We start from the raw sequence: 22,482 nt of genomic DNA on the forward strand, positions 1-22,482 counted from the left end.
AATCCCATACCGACGGTAAACTTACCCACCACCACCACCCAAGCCCACTAGATACACTTAGAGTTTGGCCCAATGGAGATTTGCACAAGCTGTGTGGATACTATCCCTCCAACCATTAAGTGCTGCTTGTTCTGAGAGGACTTGCAGGCAGGTAACGCTGTGCCATTGCTGGATCTACTGAAGTGAATGAACAGACCCTCTTCCAGACCCCGCAGCAGCATTCTAGGTATGCTGCACAAAGGTCACTGTGCAAGGCGGGGGCAGATAAACAGTAACTGTACAGTAATAAATGATACAGATACCTCTCTGGTGATCTCTTCCTCATTCCCATAGTCTGTCATCCCTCATCCGCACTGACAACCTGAGGAGATAGTTGGGATTTGCATTTACATGACTGCTGGGAGTCAGTACTTGCATTACCATGGCTTCTGGCAAATCACAGCCTACCTCACAAAAAACATTATGACACAGGGAAAAATTATCACACCTTGCCTGCCCAATGCTGATCCCCCCTCTCCCAACAATTACCTCATCACCTCTCTCCCTACGCTCACCATTGGAATGGGATGGGATGGGCAGTGCGATCCATTTATCCTGTACTGTCAGTGTGTGTCCCATCTTCCAACCTCAATTCCACATAAACTCTTCCCCTGACCCTATCACCTCCTGCACCTCCTGCTGCCACACCTTCCTGCACACTTGAATTAGGTGCCTTTAGAGCAGAGGACACGATTGGCAGCTACAGTCCATCCCCCACCAGCAACAGGACAATTGTCCACATTGAAGGAATCCCCGCTGACCAATGGGATCGGTCAATGACCCAGCTGACTGCCAATGCTAGCACTCATATGTACAGTATGCACGTGAGGGGGACTTGCTGGCTGTTCAGGAGAGTGGGGGACTGCTGCAGAGAGGCTTGACTGCATGCAGAGAACACCTATTGCTGTTCCAGGACCAAGATAGGGTGGTATGTGTGGGGGTGCCCTAGTGTGTGGGGGTCCATGGACAACCACCCCATCCTTAATCTGGCACTGATTATCTAATATGCACTATCAGTATTTACTATATATATACAGTTATAAAGGGGCCCAGAACAAACACTCTCTCATGGCTAGCCAAGCTGCTACACACCCTCTACTGTTGCTAGTCACACCTATTAAGCATGGGTGCCTACCACTGTATTTCCCTTCATGCCCCAGTCCCACACTCTATATGTAGTGATTTACTTAACCATATACTGTACCTATTGAGTGAATTCAGCACCCACTTACTGCAGGGTGTGGCTGCAGTCAGACAAGCCAAAAAGATCATCTGGGCTAATCACCTTTGTATAGAGATGAAAGGCACTGTTAACCTTAGGGAAAAGAAGACACAGGCAAGCACCCTTTGGCATAGGACATTTGTATACTTATCTCCCATAATAGCATAGGGAAACAGTCATTATATTATTAGAATATTAACAGCGGCACAGAGCTGTTATTTTAAATTTTGACAATTGGTGAATGATAGTGATGTGAAATTCAGATCTGTGTGTTATACTGTATTTCCACTTGCTTATGATTAAATAACTTAGGGAAACAAAGGTCAAAGTTAGTCTGTTTAATCTGTCTGTTAGTAAAATAAGCTTCTGGGTGATCCCATGGTTTTAAGAAAATGACAAGTCCCATGGTTTTAAGAATATGTTTGTGCTGACACATATTGTATTTTATACATACATATATATATATATATATATATATATATATATTTACAATTAGGGGGAATATTTAATAAAGTGTGGGTTTATAGTAGTGATGAGCGGGTTCGGTTCCTCGGAATCCGAACCCGCCCGAACTTCAGCTTTTTTTACACGGATCCGAGCGACTCGGATCTTCCCGCCTTGCTCGGTTAACCCGAGCGCGCCCGAACGTCATCATGACGCTGTCGGATTCTCGCGAGGCTCGGATTCTATCGCGAGACTCGGATTCTATATAAGGAGCCGCGCGTCGCCGCCATTTTACACGTGCATTGAGATTGATAGTGAGAGGACGTGGCTGGCGTCCTCTCCGTTTAGAGAAGAAATAGATAGGAGAGTGAGAGTGAGACAGTGACACTTCATTTACTGGAGCTTAGGAGGAGTACTCGGACAGAGAGTGCAGAATTTTGCTGATAGTATTAGTTAGTTATACTAGTGACAGAGTGAGACAGTGACACTTCATTTACTGGAGCTTAGGAGGAGTACTCAGACAGAGAGTGCAGAATTTTGCTGATAGTATTAGTTAGTTATACTAGTGACTGACCAGTGACCACCAGTGCAGTTTTATATTATTTAATATAATCCGTTCTCTGCCTGAAAAAACGATACACAGTGACTCAGTCACATACCATATCTGTGCTCAGCCCAGTGTGCTGCTGCATCATCTATGTATAATATCTGACTGTGCTCACACAGCTTAATTGTGGGGGAGACTGGGGAGCAGTTAGGTTATAGCAGGAGCCAGGAGTACATATTAAAATTAAACAGTGCACACTTTTTTTCTGCAGGAGTGCCACTGCCAGTGTGACTGACCAGTGACCTGACCACCAGTATATAGTATACTATATTGTATTGTGAATGTCTGCCTGTAAAAGTTAAACACACGTCGTGTGACTTGTGTGGTGTTTTTTTATTCTATAAAATAAAAAACTCATTCTGCTGACAGACAGTGTCCAGCAGGTCCGTCATTATATAATATATACCTGTCCGGCTGCAGTAGTGATATATATATATTTTTTATATCATTATTTATCATCCAGTCGCAGCAGACACAGTACGGTAGTTCACGGCTGTAGCTACCTCTGTGTCGGCACTCGGCAGTCCATCCATAATTGTATACCACCTACCCGTGGTTTTTTTTTCTTTCTTCTTTATACATACTACATCTCATTATCATCCAGTCTATATTAGCAGCAGACACAGTACAGTACGGTAGTCCACGGCTGTAGCTACCTCTGTGTCGGCACTCGGAAGTCCGTCCATAATTGTATACCACCTACCCGTGGTTTTTTTTTCTTTCTTCTTTATACATACTACATCTCATTATCAACCAGTCTATATTAGCAGCAGACACAGTACGGTAGTCCACGGCTGTAGCTACCTCTGTGTCGGCACTCGGCAGTCCATCCATAATTGTATACCACCTACCCGTGGTTTTTTTTTCTTTCTTCTTTATACATACTACATCTCATTATCATCCAGTCTATATTAGCAGCAGACACAGTACAGTACGGTAGTCCATGGCTGTAGCTACCTCTGTGTCGGCACTCGGAAGTCCGTCCATAATTGTATACCACCTACCCGTGGTTTTTTTTTCTTTCTTCTTTATACATACTACATCTCATTATCAACCAGTCTATATTAGCAGCAGACACAGTACGGTAGTCCACGGCTGTAGCTACCTCTGTGTCGGCACTCGGCAGTCCATCCATAATTGTATACCACCTACCCGTGGTTTTTTTTTCTTTCTTCTTTATACATACTACATCTCATTATCATCCAGTCTATATTAGCAGCAGACACAGTACAGTACGGTAGTCCACGGCTGTAGCTACCTCTGTGTCGGCACTCGGCAGTCCATCCATAATTGTATACCACCTACCCGTGGTTTTTTTTTCTTTCTTCTTTATACATACATACTACATCTCTTTATCAACCAGTCTATATTAGCAGCAGACACAGTACGGTAGTCCACGGCTGTAGCTACCTCTGTGTCGGCACTCGGCAGTCCATCCATAATTGTTTACCACCTACCCGTGGTTTTTCTTTCTTTCTTCTTTATACATACATACTACATCTCTTTATCAACCAGTCTATATTAGCAGCAGACACAGTACGGTAGTCCACGGCTGTAGCTACCTCTGTGTCGGCACTCGGCAGTCCGTCCATAATTGTATACCACCTACCCGTGGTTTTTTTTCTTTCTTCTTTATACATACATACTACATCTCTTTATCAACCAGTCTATATTAGCAGCAGACACAGTACGGTAGTCCACGGCTGTAGCTACCTCTGTGTCGGCACTCGGCAGTCCATCCATAATTGTATACCACCTACCCGTGGTTTTTTTTTCTTTCTTCTTTATACATACTACATCTCATTATCAACCAGTCTATATTAGCAGCAGACACAGTACGGTAGTCCACGGCTGTAGCTACCTCTGTGTCGGCACTCGGCAGTCCATCCATAATTGTATACCACCTACCCGTGGTTTTTTTTTCTTTCTTCTTTATACATACTACATCTCATTATCATCCAGTCTATATTAGCAGCAGACACAGTACAGTACGGTAGTCCACGGCTGTAGCTACCTCTGTGTCGGCACTCGGCAGTCCATCCATAATTGTATACCACCTACCCGTGGTTTTTTTTTCTTTCTTCTTTATACATACATACTACATCTCTTTATCAACCAGTCTATATTAGCAGCAGACACAGTACGGTAGTCCACGGCTGTAGCTACCTCTGTGTCGGCACTCGGCAGTCCGTCCATAATTGTATACCACCTACCCGTGGTTTTTTTTTCTTTCTTCTTTATACATACATACTACATCTCTTTATCAACCAGTCTATATTAGCAGCAGACACAGTACGGTAGTCCACGGCTGTAGCTACCTCTGTGTCGGCACTCGGCAGTCCATCCATAATTGTATACCACCTACCCGTGGTTTTTTTTTTCTTTCTTCTTTATACATACTACATCTCATTATCATCCAGTCTATATTAGCAGCAGACACAGTACAGTACGGTAGTCCACGGCTGTAGCTACCTCTGTGTCGGCACTCGGCAGTCCATCCATAATTGTATACTAGTATCCATCCATCTCCATTGTTTACCTGAGGTGCCTTTTAGTTGTGCCTATTAAAATATGGAGAACAAAAATGTTGAGGTTCCAAAATTAGGGAAAGATCAAGATCCACTTCCACCTCGTGCTGAAGCTGCTGCCACTAGTCATGGCCGAGACGATGAAATGCCAGCAACGTCGTCTGCCAAGGCCGATGCCCAATGGCATAGTACAGAGCATGTCAAATCCAAAACACCAAATATCAGTAAAAAAAGGACTCCAAAACCTAAAATAAAATTGTCGGAGGAGAAGCGTAAACTTGCCAATATGCCATTTACCACACGGAGTGGCAAGGAACGGCTGAGGCCCTGGCCTATGTTCATGGCTAGTGGTTCAGCTTCACATGAGGATGGAGGCACTCAGCCTCTCGCTAGAAAAATGAAAAGACTCAAGCTGGCAAAAGCAGTAGCACCGCAAAGAACTGTGCGTTCTTCGAAATCCCAAATCCACCCAAATCCACAAGGAGAGTCCAATTGTCTCGGTTGCGATGCCTGACCTTCCCAACACTGGACGTGAAGAGCATGCGCCTTCCACCATTTGCACGCCCCCTGCAAGTGCTGGAAGGAGCACCCGCAGTCCAGTTCCTGATAGTCAGATTGAAGATGTCAGTGTTGAAGTACACCAGGATGAGGAGGATATGGGTGTTGCTGGCGCTGGGGAGGAAATTGACCAGGAGGATTCTGATGGTGAGGTGGTTTGTTTAAGTCAGGCACCCGGGGAGACACCTGTTGTCCGTGGGAGGAATATGGCCGTTGACATGCCTGGTGAAAATACCAAAAAAATCAGCTCTTCGGTGTGGAAGTATTTCACCAGAAATGCGGACAACATTTGTCAAGCCGTGTGTTCCCTTTGTCAAGCTGTAATAAGTAGGGGTAAGGACGATAACCACCTCGGAACATCCTCCCTTATACGTCACCTGCAGCGCATTCATAATAAGTCAGTGACAAGTTCAAAAACTTTGGCCGACAGCGGAAGCAGTCCACTGACCAGTAAATCCCTTCCTCTTGTAACCAAACTCACGCAAACCACCCCACCAACTCCCTCAGTGTCAATTTCCTCCTTCCCCAGGAATGCCAATAGTCCTGCAGGCCATGTCACTGGCAATTCTGACGAGTCCTCTCCTGCCTGGGATTCCTCCGATGCATCCTTGCGTGTAACGCCTACTGCTGCTGGCGCTGCTGTTGTTGCTGCTGGGAGTCGATGGTCATCCCAGAGGGGAAGTCGTAAGCCCACTTGTACTACTTCCAGTAAGCAATTGACTGTCCAACAGTCCTTTGCGAGGAAGATGAAATATCACAGCAGTCATCCTGCTGCAAAGCGGATAACTGAGGCCTTGACAACTATGTTGGTGTTAGACGTGCATCCGGTATCCGCCGTTAGTTCACAGGGAACTAGACAATTTATTGAGGCAGTGTGCCCCCGTTACCAAATACCATCTAGGTTCCACTTCTCTAGGCAGGCGATACCGAGAATGTACACGGACGTCAGAAAAAGACTCACCAGTGTCCTAAAAAATGCAGTTGTACCCAATGTCCACTTAACCACGGACATGTGGACAAGTGGAGCAGGGCAGGGTCAGGACTATATGACTGTGACAGCCCACTGGGTAGATGTATGGACTCCCGCCGCAAGAACAGCAGCGGCGGCACCAGTAGCAGCATCTCGCAAACGCCAACTCTTTCCTAGGCAGGCTACGCTTTGTATCACCGCTTTCCAGAATACGCACACAGCTGAAAACCTCTTACGGCAACTGAGGAAGATCATCGCGGAATGGCTTACCCCAATTGGACTCTCCTGTGGATTTGTGGCATCGGACAACGCCAGCAATATTGTGTGTGCATTAAATATGGGCAAATTCCAGCACGTCCCATGTTTTGCACATACCTTGAATTTGGTGGTGCAGAATTTTTTAAAAAACGACAGGGGCGTGCAAGAGATGCTGTCGGTGGCCAGAAGAATTGCGGGACACTTTCGGCGTACAGGCACCACGTACAGAAGACTGGAGCACCACCAAAAACTACTGAACCTGCCCTGCCATCATCTGAAGCAAGAAGTGGTAACGAGGTGGAATTCAACCCTCTATATGCTTCAGAGGTTGGAGGAGCAGCAAAAGGCCATTCAAGCCTATACAATTGAGCACGATATAGGAGGTGGAATGCACCTGTCTCAAGTGCAGTGGAGAATGATTTCAACGTTGTGCAAGGTTCTGATGCCCTTTGAACTTGCCACACGTGAAGTCAGTTCAGACACTGCCAGCCTGAGTCAGGTCATTCCCCTCATCAGGCTTTTGCAGAAGAAGCTGGAGACATTGAAGGAGGAGCTAACACGGAGCGATTCCGCTAGGCATGTGGGACTTGTGGATGGAGCCCTTAATTCGCTTAACAAAGATTCACGGGTGGTCAATCTGTTGAAATCAGAGCACTACATTTTGGCCACCGTGCTCGATCCTAGATTTAAAACCTACCTTGGATCTCTCTTTCCGGCAGACACAAGTCTGCTGGGGTTGAAAGACCTGCTGGTGAGAAAATTGTCAAGTCAAGCGGAACGCGACCTGTCAACATCTCCTCCTTCACATTCTCCCGCAACTGGGGGTGCGAGGAAAAGGCTCAGAATTCCGAGCCCACCCGCTGGCGGTGATGCAGGGCAGTCTGGAGCGACTGCTGATGCTGACATCTGGTCCGGACTGAAGGACCTGACAACGATTACGGACATGTCGTCTACTGTCACTGCATATGATTCTCTCAACATTGAAAGAATGGTGGAGGATTATATGAGTGACCGCATCCAAGTAGGCACGTCACACAGTCCGTACTTATACTGGCAGGAAAAAGAGGCAATTTGGAGGCCCTTGCACAAACTGGCTTTATTCTACCTAAGTTGCCCTCCCACAAGTGTGTACTCCGAAAGAGTGTTTAGTGCCGCCGCTCACCTTGTCAGCAATCGGCGTACGAGGTTACATCCAGAAAATGTGGAGAAGATGATGTTCATTAAAATGAATTATAATCAATTCCTCCGCGGAGACATTGACCAGCAGCAATTGCCTCCACAAAGTACACAGGGAGCTGAGATGGTGGATTCCAGTGGGGACGAATTGATAATCTGTGAGGAGGGGGATGTACACGGTGATATATCGGAGGATGATGATGAGGTGGACATCTTGCCTCTGTAGAGCCAGTTTGTGCAAGGAGAGATTAATTGCTTCTTTTTTTGGGGGGGTCCAAACCAACCCGTCATATCAGTCACAGTCGTGTGGCAGACCCTGTCACTGAAATGATGGGTTGGTTAAAGTGTGCATGTCCTGTTTATACAACATAAGGGTGGGTGGGAGGGCCCAAGGACAATTCCATCTTGCACCTCTTTTTTCTTTTATTTTTCTTTGCGTCATGTGCTGTTTGGGGAGGGTTTTTTGGAAGGGCCATCCTGCGTGACACTGCAGTGCCACTCCTAGATGGGCCCGGTGTTTGTGTCGGCCACTAGGGTCGCTTATCTTACTCACACAGTCAGCTACCTCATTGCGCCTCTTTTTTTCTTTGCGTCATGTGCTGTTTGGGGAGGGTTTTTTGGAAGGGACATCCTGCGTAACACTGCAGTGCCACTCCTAGATGGGCCCGGTGTTTGTGTCGGCCACTAGGGTCGCTTATCTTACTCACACAGTCAGCTACCTCATTGCGCCTCTTTTTTTCTTTGCGTCATGTGCTGTTTGGGGAGGGTTTTTTGGAAGGGACATCCTGCGTGACACTGCAGTGCCACTCCTAGATGGGCCCGTTGTTTGTGTCGGCCACTAGGGTCGCTTATCTTACTCACACAGTCAGCTACCTCATTGCGCCTCTTTTTTTCTTTGCGTCATGTGCTGTTTGGGGAGGGTTTTTTGGAAGGGACATCCTGCGTGACACTGCAGTGCCACTCCTAGATGGGCCCGGTGTTTGTGTCGGCCACTAGGGTCGCTTATCTTACTCACACAGTCAGCTACCTCATTGCGCCTCTTTTTTTCTTTGCGTCATGTGCTGTTTGGGGAGGGTTTTTTGGAAGGGCCATCCTGCGTGACACTGCAGTGCCACTCCTAGATGGGCCCGGTGTTTGTGTCGGCCACTAGGGTCGCTTATCTTACTCACACAGTTAGCTACCTCATTGCGCCTCTTTTTTTCTTTGCGTCATGTGCTGTTTGGGGAGGGTTTTTTGGAAGGGCCATCCTGCGTGACACTGCAGTGACACTCCTAGATGGGCCCGGTGTTTGTGTCGGCCACTAGGGTCGCTTATCTTACTCACACAGTCAGCTACCTCATTGCGCCTCTTTTTTTCTTTGCGTCATGTGCTGTTTGGGGAGGGTTTTTTGGAAGGGACATCCTGCGTGACACTGCAGTGCCACTCCTAGATGGGCCCGGTGTTTGTGTCGGCCACTAGGGTCGCTTATCTTACTCACACAGCGACCTCGGTGCAAATTTTAGGACTAAAAATAATATTGTGAGGTGTGAGGTATTCAGAATAGACTGAAAATGAGTGTAAATTATGGTTTTTGAGGTTAATAATACTTTGGGATCAAAATGACCCCCAAATTCTATGATTTAAGCTGTTTTTTAGGGTTTTTTGAAAAAAACACCCGAATCCAAAACACACCCGAATCCGACAAAAAAAATTCGGTGAGGTTTTGCCAAAACGCGGTCGAACCCAAAACACGGCCGCGGAACCGAACCCAAAACCAAAACACAAAACCCGAAAAATTTCCGGCGCTCATCTCTAGTTTATAGAAGTGGAGATGTTACCCATAGTGACCAGAGTCTAGCGATTGTCTTCTAGAAGGTGCTAGATACATGATAAGTAGAATTTGATAGGTTGCTATGGGCAACATCTTCACTTCTATAAACCCACACTTTAGTAAATATACCCCTGGTAGTGAATTGTAGTGTGTGTGATAACAGTAGGTGCACATGCTGCTGCAACCAGATTTTTTAAGTGTACACCATTTTAAAGGTATTTTACTGTAAATACTGTAATAGTTTGATATTTTCCCCTATAGCACATTCTGCTACAGTACTGTCAAATGCAAATGACATCTTAGACTATTAGAAGCAGGAACAAAAACAAAAACTGCTTAGAATCAACTTCAGAACATAGGGCCTAATTCAGACCTGATTGCGGCTGCGATTTCGTACAGCCTGCGATCAGGTCTGAACTGCACATGCGTATGCACCGCAATACACAGATGCATTGGTCCACAACGACGGGGATCGGTGGGCAGCGACGGGATGTGCGAGAAATGTGATTGCACGGGCGATTGCAAGGTGATTGATAGGAAGAGGCCGTTTGTAGGTGGCAACTGACCTTTTTTAAGGAGTGTCCAGAGAAACGCAGGAGAGACCAGGCATTTGGAGTGAGTGTTTCTGACGTCAGCTCCAGCCCTGATCATCGCACTGTAAGAGTAAGTCCTGGGCTGTGCAGAGACTGCACAAACTTCTGTTTGTGCAGTTCTCCAGCACATGCGAACGCACCCCTGCACAGTGATTTCCCCTCCCCCTGTAGGCGGCAACTACATGATCGCAGGGATGCAAAAAATGCACCCTAGCAATCAGGTCTGAATTAGGCCCATAGTCCAGCCATTATTGTGACAAAACTGCTTCATGGTCCAGTGAGGACGGAATTGCTAGAAACAAACTGGAAGAGAGCAGGGAGTATTTGCATCAATTAAACAAACAATAAACTGTAAATGTATTCTGCAGTCTTACTTGCCAAGACCATGCAACAATTGTTATTGCCTTTTGGCTAACTTGCAATCAAGCTTAGTGTATATTTAAGCCTTTGGAAATTAGACCATTTTGTCTTAAAAGGAAACTGTAACTAGAGTAAGCACTGTGTGACTGGAACAACTCTAATATACACTCCAGTGTCTTTGACAGCATCGCAGATAATTGGAGTTTTGAGTCATAAAGTTATAATGGGCTTAAATAACTAAGATAATTCTTCTAGAATGTGCTTGATATTTAAAGCTGCACCTGATGGGGAAAAATATAAATGAACCAACACCAGCCCTGTTGGAGGTAATTACTCAATATTCAATGTATAAACATATCAGACTAAGTTGGGCATAATGCACTGAACCCTATCATTTGGCAATATTTCACTGGTCACTATTAAATATGTTATCTATTTTCTGCACGGCATTTTGGCATTATGGTGAAATGCATAACAAATATAATGCATGTCTGTGTGTTTACACACACACACACACACACACACACACACACACACACACACACACACACACACACACACACACACACCATATACTCAGTCGACTGTGAAATACATCACATACTGTAATAATCCTTTTTTTGTTACACATTTTTCTAATGGAAAGTCCTGACTGTGCATGCACGGCGAGGGAACACGTGCAAAGCACAGGACGTGAGGAATGTCAATGGAAATTCCAACTGTGTGGAAACAATTAGTGAAAACAAATAACCGGTAGGCGTTCTTCTGTACCTAGCACTAACTCTCCGTTCTATACCAAGGCTCCACCTTTCCCTCAGCATTCCAGAAAACATTATATTATTTTCTGATATTTAAATGAAAGAATCTTTCGACTGACAGGTGCTGATGGAATGTCCGCGGCACAGCAATAGCGTTACTGTATAGCGATCAAGCAGTGACTAGCTCCAAGTTAGAGGAGCTGTCCGGTGGGCTGAAGCGGATCAGCACTAGCACGTCTGGCCTCCACTCTCCGTGCTGTCCATGGTGCTGAAGCAGATCAGCACTAGCACGTCTGGCCTCTTCTCTCCGAGACATCATCCCTGGCCTGGGCTCGCAGTGGTAGCTCCCAATCTGCTATGCATGTGAAGGCTGGAGCTGAGAGCCCGGCGATTGGACGTCTTCACCATTCAGTACGCGCTCTGGCTTGATTGAATACAGAGCTGCTGCGGCTGCTTCGTTCTCTGGCTTGTTGCTGGGTACTGTAATAATAAGGTGCCCGTGGACACACGTTCCTGCTTTGCAGACAAGCTGCCGTGACTTTGTGACAACTATGGGATATCCATGTGCTATGTAACTCCTGGAACATTACAGTAAAACGTGGGAGAGGGACAGAAGAAGTTACCGCATAGACATGCCACAGATAAGATGCAGGATAAACTGGTAATACCTCCCTTCTAAAGATTAGCTGTGCAAGAATTGCATATTTATGTTAATGAATTGCTTAAAGGACCAGCGTGACTCATGTTTTATCTGTTACTATGCTACTTGACATCACCAGTGTATTGCAACTCCATGTGTTCCTACTACAAGTGTGCAGCTCTTTGGAATAGGTGGGAAAGGGTTGGTGATGTGACTACTTTGGAAAGTGTGGAGTTGTCGGTTTGTTTTGACTACATTCATATTTTATGGATGTGATAGTCATTGTCACTGTAATTGTGATCCTGTTTAATTTTAAATCATTTACATCATTGTATGCAGGTATTTTTGTGTACTGATAAGATATCGTTTTGATGAAGAGGGAATGAGTTACCTTTATTATAAATAAAAGAAGGGGAATGCTATTTTGCATCATTGCAGTAGGAGGCAATAATGGACAGCATTACTGTTGGAGATTATAATAAAAATATAAGTGCTTTAGTGCTTCACATACTCTATTGTCTGTAATGATTGAGCTTCTGCTAAATTGCACTCAGTAATAAATTCAAGACTTGAAAGGTGGAGAGGAACAATTTCTTGCTTAGTGTTTGTAAAATTGAAAGGGCAATGGAATGTGTTTTAAGGTAAAAATATAATTAGTTCTTTAAGGCCAATGTATTTCTGCTACAGATATTGCAATATACATCTCGGCTTACCCATATATGTTCACATGTAGTATTTGTATGTAATAATAGTTTTCTTACAAGTTTATTCTCAAATGTTTTAAAACTATTCTCAGTTAATTACTTAAACCAAAAGTAAAACAATGACAACTACTTTGGCTTCAGAAGCTATACTGCTGGTATAGAAGTCAATAAGTAATGACACACACATTGGTGTGGTTAAAAACAAATCAATTCTGTTTACAGTTGTAAAATTTCTGTTAACTAAGATGTTATTGATTTAGGCAAAATCCTCCTACACAGTCCACCCAAACAAATTAAGATTTCTGCCAGTTTGTTGTTTATTGTTAGGTTGATATCTGAAAGAAAACAAGACCAAAGATGATACATTCTGTAAGCAACAAGCAATAACACATATACAGTTTCAAAATACCATTGACAAAAAAAAAAAACTAAAAGTTGTCAATAAAGTAAAAACTAGGGAAGTTTGTGTGTAACTTTTATTGTTATGCCTTCCAGAAATTATAGGTGTCTAACATCTGCAGTATTATCATTTTTTAAGAAACAGTGTGCAACAAAAGTAGTATATGCAGGGCCGGTGCAAGGTTTCTTGGCACCCTAGGCAAAACTTCTGCCTACTGCCCCTTACCCCTACCCACCCTTCAGGTGAAAGGCATACTGCTGCTCTCCCCCACCCCGTCTGTTGTATGGCTGCTCCCTTCTCCTCAGTCTGTGTGGGTGTCTGGTGCCCCCCCCTTTAAATGTCTGCTGTTCTATCCCCCCACCATCTGTGTGCATGCCTGCTGCTCATCACTCACACCCCACCCCCTCCCCCAGACTGCTGCTCACCCCCCTTTCAAATGCAGAGAGTGCACTGTGCAGCCACCTTACCTGCAGGCTGAGTTGGGACTAAGTAGTCTGTGAAAGAGCCGCATGTCAACCCTGGCCAGGACTCCAGGAGATGTCAGAGTTACTGCCTGTGCCGGGTGGAGCTGGAAGCTGCAATACGAGAACTTGGCAGTCGCAGCTACTGTAAGATAAGAGTGCTGGGGGGATTGCGGTTGCTGTAAGAGGTAGAACCATGCTACCTTTTTCAGGTAGCTGTAGCAGGCCGCCCCCTCAGGTCTCGGTGCCCCTAGGCAACTGCCTAAAGCTGCCTAGTGGAAGCTCCGGCCCTGAGTATATGTAATATTGACTTGAAACGTAGGGCCTAATTCAGACCTGATCGCAGCAGCAAACTCTTTTTCTAATTGGCAAAACCATGTACACTTCAGGTGGGGCAGATATAAAGTACAGAGAGTTAGATTTCATTGGGTTATTTTGTTTTTGTTCTTAGTAAAAAACAGCTGCTTTATTTTTACACTGCAATTTAGATTTCAGTTTGAACACACCCCACCCAAATATAATTCTCTCTACACATGGTATATCTGCCCCACCTGCACTGCACATGGCTTTGCCCACTAGAGAAAAACTTTGCTGCTGCGGTCAGGTCTGAATTAGGCCCCTCATACCTTATATTTGATTTTTAACTGCTCTATTAAATCTATTCAGAAATTGATTAAATTAAACATAATCATTTTGATTTATTTTTAAATGCCTTAAATAATCATTTTGTGTACTTAAAACAAAATTATAAAAAGTTAGAAATACTGAAAGGCTAATGAAAAATGAGCACAAACATATGCACTTATACAGACCTTTATGATTCTGGCACTTATGCTTGGCTGATGAGGTACGACTTTACGGTAAGTAGTTACTTACTCGATGACATGGCTAAAATTAGATAAGCAGAATTACAACCATGGTGGTCATTCCGAGTTGTTCGCTTGGTAAATTTCTTCGCATCGCAGCGATTTTCCGCTTATTGCGCATGCTCAATGTTCGCACTGCGACTGCGCCAAGTAAATTTGCTATGCATATAGGAATTTTACTCACGGCATTACGAGGTTTTTTCTTCGTTCTGGTGATCGTAATGTGATTGACAGGAAGTGGGTGTTTCTGGGCGGAAACTGGCCGTTTTATGGGAGTGTGTGAAAAAACGCTACCGTTTCTGGGAAAAACGTGGGAGTGGCTGGAGAAACGGAGGAGTGTCTGGGCGAACGCTGGGTGTGTTTGTGACGTCAAACCAGGAACGACAAGCACTGAACTGATCGCACTGGAAGAGTAAGTCTTGAGCTACTCAGAAACTGCACAGAGAAGTCTTTTTGCAATATTGCAAATCTTTCGTTCGCAATTTTGATAAGCTAAGATTCACTCCCAGTAGGCGGCGGCTTAGCGTGTGCAAAGCTGCTAAAAGCAGCTTGCGAGCGAACAACTCGGAATGAGGGCCCATGTCAGGTTACTTGCCCTGGCATTCTTCATTTGACATATTCACTGTTGATATAGAGCCTTATTCAGGTTTATTAGCAAACCAAAAAAGTTAGCAATTGGGCAAAACCATGATGTACTGCAGGTGAGGCAGATGTAACGTGTAGTGAGATTTAGATTTGGGTGGGGTGTGTTCAAACTAAAATCTAAATTGCAGTGTAGAAATTAAGCAGCCAGTATTTACCCTGCACAGAAATAATATAACCCACCCAAATCTAAATCTCTTTGCACATGTTACATCTGCCCCACCTGCAGTGCAACATGGTTTTGCGCAATTGCAAACTTTTTGGGTTTGCTAACAAACCTGAATAATCCCCTCCCTATATCAACAATGAATATGTCAAACCAAGAATGCCAGGGCAAGAATCCTGACATATTTGTAATGCTGCTTATCTCATTTTACCAATGTGGACATTACAACTTTAATCACGCTGGTAAAGTGGCATGTGTAAAGTTAGAATGCCTACATAGTTTAATCCATTAAATAGCATTACAGACAAGTCAGGATACTAGTGTCAGCATTCTGGTACATTACCATGGTGGATTTATGAGGTCAGGATGCCCCTAGGCACTTTATTGGCTATGCCACCCCACAACAACTATCACACACACACACATACACCATCATGTCACTGCTCCCTTAATTTCTGGGCCAGTCTGTCTGTCTCGAGACCGCCAAAGTAGCCCAACCCCATTGCCACCTCCTGTCACTTGCAAAATAAACTATTAAAAAAATAAGTTGTAATGACAAAAAAAATCACCTGGCTTGATCAAACTGGTGTGCCACCCACTATCAAATGCGCCCCCTAGGCACGTGCCTCACATGCTTAGTGAGAAATCCACCACTGTAACGCATAGTTACTGTCAACATAGTGACTGTTGAACTTCCATGTTTTTTCTGCATGGTTAAGAGAATGGTGTTAATTGACTGTCACCAGCCTCAGCCAACCACTTTAATTGGCCGGTTATGAATGCTTGGTTGGTGACGATAGGTACTTTTTATTGTTGCTCACAAATGTATCCATATACATGTATCCTAACATTGCACCAAATAATCCAGTTTGGCGCACCCCAGTGCTTTGTCAATAAGCTGCACTAGGCATCCCGTCATATACTTTTTTACAAATATCATCACTAATAGAACAAAAGTTCTCTTTACGTGTTTCCTGTTTTTGGGGATTGGCAATGATTGCAAATGTTGTGTGCAACTCAGATGCTAACCAGTGTAAAAGGGCAAATAACTGAAAACTGATATAAGTGAGCCATGCTATACATAATGACTTGCATTACTGTGCTTTATCTACAAATATATACCGTTCCTCTGCAACAAAAAATTCTATTCCTAAGTACTTAGGACACTGTAAGTGACTTTGGATGCTGGTATGATACAAATGAGAACTGGCAAGTTCAATACACTTTGGCTGTACATGGCACAAGTACTGTACATAGTATAGTACAAAACATAATACCACAGACAGGGAAGAATAGATAATTGGGGCAAGTGTAGGGCAACTCACCAGGGGGGCAATTTATCGCCATCCACATCTGAGGATGCAGATGTGAGGTTATAAAATTGACCCAATCCACAATGCGATTATTAAATACATTGCATGGATGTATTAATAATCACATGCAAGTACATACCTTGTGAGAAAGCTCTGTCCCTGTGATGCCACACTGCAGCCTTATCGGGGTAATTATCATGAAATATTCCCCTGAGTAATGGCTGCACATGCACCACCGACAACAACGCTGCTACCATTGCCCCACATGCCACCAACACCCCCCTCTGCCTATTGCGACTACCTCCCTGCACCAGTGATTGGTACTATGGTGCGCTCCTCCAGCTCTGGTCAAGTGATAGATGGATTTTGCTACTGCAACCCAGTCATCTGATGCTGTAAACTTCTGTATATGCTGAACCCAGCAGATGACTGGGTTCTGCACTGTGAACCCAGCAGATGACTGGGTTCACAGTGCAGGAGCTGGAGATCACATGACCAGAGCTGGAGGCGAGCTCCAGAGCACTGATCACCGGGGGCTGTAAGTATTTAAAAAAAAATAAAAAATTTAAACAGTGATCAGAATGTGTGTCCATTGGACTCACATAGCTGATCACACTGGCCAGGTCCCCACAAAAGGGCAGAGAAAGTTGTGCAGAAGTGCATCATCCACAGTGAGCACTGTGATTATGCCTGAAGCTGGCATTATTATCACAGGGCTCATTGCGATATTTTTTACATTTTTATTTTAGTAAATTTGGTTAGATCACATTTCCTATTATAAGTATGGGAAATGTTATCTGGTTATTAAAAAAAGTGAATTAAAGGGTTTGGAGCAGTTTTTCATAAAAACTGCTCCAAAAGCCCTCTAATACATTTAATTGATACTAAAATAATGTGAAAAGGGTGTGAAAACACCCTTTTTCACATTATTTAAGTTAAAAAAATGTTAATAAATCTGCCCCTAAATCTATCAGGAGTATGCCACAGAGAGGTACTGGGTGGGAATTGATACAGAACTCAATGGCCCAGTAATGCAAAGTATGAGCAAACAATGGGCCTAATTCAGACCTGATCACTAGGGGGCATTTTTTGCATCCCTGCGATCAGGTAGTCACTACAGGGAGAGGGGGAAATTGCTGTGCAGAGGTGTGATCGCCTGTGCAGGAGAGCTGCACAAACAGAAGTCTCTGCACAGACCAGGAGTTACTCTTCCAGTGCGATGATCGGGGTCAGAGCTGACGTCAGAAACCCTCCCTTCAAACGCCTGGTCCCTCCTGCATTTCTCCGGACACTCCTTAAAAATGGCCTCTTCCTGTCAGTCACCTTGCGATTGCAGGTGCAATCGCTTTTCTCACACCATCCCGTCGATGCCCGTCACTCCCCGGCGCTGCAGACCAACGCGCCTGATTGCAGGCTGCATGAAAACGCAGCCTAGCGATGAGGTCTGAATTAGGCCCAATGTCAGAGTCACTGAATGGCAGAGGAGCACTAGTGGCATAGATATTGTAAGGGAGAAAAAGGAGGAAAGATTGCTCTGACATTAGGTCTACAACTATGGGGAAGAATATACTGTATTCAAGATGGAAAGAGGAGAAAAGAATAAAGTTATAAGGAGGGCTGATAAGCTTTGATAAAAAGGTACAGATAGGTGAGAGAAATGGTGCCAAGAGAGGAGGTGATTGATCTAAGCAGGAAATGATGAGGTGTGAATAATAGTTTTGGTGGCATCAGGAGTAAGGAAGAACTGGAGATGTTCCAGAGGTAGATGCAGCAAGAATGAGAACTTATACATACAGTACTGTACACTTACAGACTTTTATAGCCACTTATTTTGTTGGCAAAATACTCAGACAACAACAGAACTTTAAATAGTTCTCTATTACTGTACATCAGAAACAACTCTCCAAGAAAAAAAAATAGTAAAACAAATTGCATAAACAAATACAAATGCATAATATATGCAAAGCAACTGAGAAAACAACAGTTGCCATCAGCATTACATTCACAAATAGCCACTCACCAGTGGTTCAGTAGTGCTGGTAACTGTCATCACTACCATCCACAATACTATTTGTACCTCCCATTGCTCACTCACAAACAATGTGGCTTTCTAAGGCATATATACATCTGTGAACTGGTCTGCATCTGTTCGTAGCTCATACTGTACAATGCTAGAAAGATAGTTGATAGTTGTTATTAAAATCTTTTGCCAAAAATTATGCTGTGAACTAAAGCCACATGACTGTACTTTGATCTACTCTGCCCAGAGGATGTTGTTCTAAGTGTTCTGCTTCATTTGTTGGCATCTTGGCAAACCTAAGACACATTATGATCATGGGAAGAGATTACTTTTTTGGCTACTCTTCCATGGTAGACTCTTTTTCTTATAGTCGAACACTTTACCAACTAATGTGTAGAAGATTTCTGTATTTAAATTTTGGATTCTTGGATCCTGATATACTTTAGTCTAGAAGTCAGCTGAATGTGCTAGAGCAGGGCTGGCCAAACCAGTCCTCGAGATCTACCAACGGTTCAAATTTTCCAGCCCACCTTGCAAGAGCACACGTGTAGTCATTACTAATTAAGATGTGCTGCATTCATTCCTAACTGACAATTCTACAGATCTCCAGGAGGCCTGGAAAACATGAACTGTTGGTAGATCTCGAGGACCGGTTTGGCCAGCCCTGTGCTAGAGTGTCCAGAGTTTTTATTGTTAATTATAGTGTGTGATGTAATGTTTGAATTCTAAATCCACTATACTGTGTGCAACTTTAGTGATAATGTACAGTGTAAGTGAGTTTTTCCCAGTTGCCGGAAAAATATTGTCATGTACATACTGTACAGTGATAACAAAATATTTGCACATTTTCTGTATTTTCACCCATTGCAGGTGTGTATTATACTTTTGACTCAAAAAGCAACCCACTTAAAGCAAATGAAGCTAAAGAAAAGAAAAGTAAATAAACTGTTAGAATTGTTATTTTAAAGATTATTTAAAAAAAATTAATGATGAATTGCATTTAAACTTTACTTATATCCTAATATTAGAATTAACATTCTATACAATACTTGATCAAAGTTACGTGCATACAGTATTAATGAAATTGCATTTTCATATCTGTTTTTACTTGTAGTATACTGTACATGTTTTATGTACTTATTGTTCTGCTGTAAATTTTAATAATGTGCTAGAGTAGATCCTGTCTGATGAATAGAAATGACTTGAAGTGTCTTGGACTTGTCACTGGAATATTAGTGTAGATGTAGAATCAGTGTATTTGTTGTTGTTTGGATTTAAAAAATGATTATTGTTAAGAGACTCAGATCAGTTGCATGTATATTGGCAGTGGATGCAAGAAAACAACATTGAGAAAATTCTGAATGAGTAAACTATTTCTTCTAATCTTCTCATATACCTATTGGTTATTGTTTGGTTTAAGTTAATATCTTATTAGACAAACATTTTGTTTTCTTTTAAATGCTTTATTCAGGATCTGGTCCGAGCCCTGCTGTATATTTCAGGATGCCTGATGCTCAGGAAGTTTTCTATTATTTAACCATTTGTTACCTGAAATAAATTAGCTTTCCATTATCCTATTCAACTGTCTTGTAAGGTATTCTCTTCAAAACATAAGATCATACAAATTTAAGACAATGAATCGGCCAAATCCCAGAGAATATGCAATCATACTGTATTTTATTCTAAAACAAATTCTGTGACTTTAAATCAATTTGAATTGCAGTTATATTTAATTTGAGATACATACTGCTTATTGGATGATAATAATCATTTCCTTGCTGGAATACATTTGGAAACAAATCACAAGTAGAATCTGTGAGTCACCGCATACATGTCAAGCTAATACTCTTGTTTGCATCCACTCACATTTTCCACTGGGAGCTTTTTGTAGCAACTTACTACAAAGAATCAGCCAATAGTTTTTTACTCTTATCGAAATGATCTATTCCTAGAAGATGAATGTACTCTACCTTCATATATAGTGTCGCTACTTCATTATTTGCCAAAATCACTCTGAATATCATCCTTCTAGGTTGACAGCTTTGAACCTCAAGTTATTTTACATGACAGTGTATTTCAGCTCAAGCAACTGGTTTATTCACACATTCCAGATGTGCCCAAGATAGAGATTTGTTTTTTGAGTGAATGTATATATCTGTGACATGGTTATGACAATATGTATTGAGTCAAATATTTTTTTTCTGTTTATATTTATATATTTATGCTCTTACTTTAGGTGGACATTTATTATCTGGATTAGTCATTTATTACATTCTGTTCCTTTTGTCTTAGAAACATTGCTTAAAACTTCAAATATCTATGTGTATTGTTCCTCTAAAACATTAAATTTTAACAACATAGGCTAGCCACTTAGTACTTTATATTATACAATCTATATAGTATGTAATTTTATCTACATATGTTTGAATTAAGGTTAACATGGAATAGTAATTTGTTTTCAAGAATTAGAACGTTATAAGACTTGCTTGAAGCAGCATACGGCAGTCTTCCTTGGTGCTTTAATACAGGCAATCTGGTTTGAGAAATATGGATGAACTGTAAAGTAAACTGTATTATAATTAAAGGTATTCCCCACTTTTGCACACCTCCTGTATAATATAACAGACCCCCACTCCCATAATTGAGTCAGGGAGGAGCTTTATGCTACAGCCTGCCCATGTAGGCACTACAAGGCTTAACAAGCTCTATAGATAATACTCTGTTGCCAAGGTATGGACGGGTGTGGTATGATTTGCTGACAGTTATCATGTTGATAGTTATCAAGTGGGCATAATATTGTTGACATGGTTGATCTGTCAACATGCCTGAGAATTATCAAGTGGACATAATATTGTTGACAAGGTTGATCTGTCAACATGCCTGATAGTGATCAAGTGGACATAATATTGTTGACATGACCATGTCAACATTCATCATATCTACAGGGATTATACATCAACATGATGAACTGTCAACAAAACAGCCCTGGTGTCTTATTTTTTTCTGGTGACAATGGTGGTTCCAGCATCTTCTTTGGGATCCTTGCAGTCATATTAGCAGCAGTTCTGCCTGCAATGTCTCAGCAGCAGAGTATTTTATCTACTATACCTAATCTTTTCCCCCTAACCATAAACCTCCCTCTATTGCCTAAACCTAACCCCCAGCCCTGTAACCTAATCCTAACCTCTCCTTGCAGCCTAAACATAACATTCCTGACCACACCTAACCATCTGCTTCCTCAACATTTTATATGGCAGCATTTCAGATGTCTGCTTTGTGAACATGATAATGTCGACATGATGTCTATCCACAGTCTCAATTAAGTTGACATTCTAATGATGACATTTTAGTGTCGACATTATGAATATTAACAGGATTACTGCCCTCCATCTGTTTATCGCATGGACAGACTCTTGGCTTCAATAAAGAGAGAGTACCCTTTCTAATTGTTCTTTCAGTGGGCATGATACTGTATGTGTGGGAGGTCCTGTTCAAAAGAAAACAAAACCTTTCTGTACATCTATAGTTTTATTGACAGATTATTTGTGTAACTCATTAATTTATGAAAAGAATTAACAAAATATTATTAACCCAAAACAAGTTTCCTACCATATTTCATGTACGAATACTTAGATGTTTAATATATGATATCTTCCAACCTTTTATACACAGCACAATAATACTACACAAGTACTTAATGCATAAAACTTCAAAGAACTTTTGGACTAGGGGGAAAAATTAATTTGTTATACAAATGGATATCCACTTCATCATATAAGAAAGTTTGCATACAGTGCGCAAGTTTGAGAGAAAATAAACTATAATCAATTACAGTATGTTGAATTTCTTGTATATTTTTAAAGAACAAATGTTGTTGATATTGTAAAGGCATACTATTGTATTTTAAAGTTAGCAAAAGCACCTAATAGATATGGAAAGGTATTGAA

General features: G+C 42.5%; 1 protein-coding gene across 1 annotated transcript in view; it reads left to right on the plus strand.

Annotated features, from left to right (window-relative positions):
- Positions 1–11,362: 11,362 nt before the first annotated feature.
- LOC134934642 (teneurin-2-like) overlaps positions 11,363–22,482 on the plus strand; it is a 1,156,291-nt gene continuing 1,145,171 nt past the window's right edge. Inside the window, exon 1 of the mRNA XM_063930027.1 lies at positions 11,363–11,984. The gene's annotated coding sequence lies outside the window, so the exon portion shown is untranslated. The remainder of the gene's footprint in view (positions 11,985–22,482) is intronic.

The sequence above is a fragment of the Pseudophryne corroboree genome, chromosome 6 (genome assembly GCF_028390025.1).
Source record: "Pseudophryne corroboree isolate aPseCor3 chromosome 6, aPseCor3.hap2, whole genome shotgun sequence".
Lineage (NCBI taxonomy): Eukaryota > Metazoa > Chordata > Amphibia > Anura > Myobatrachidae > Pseudophryne > Pseudophryne corroboree.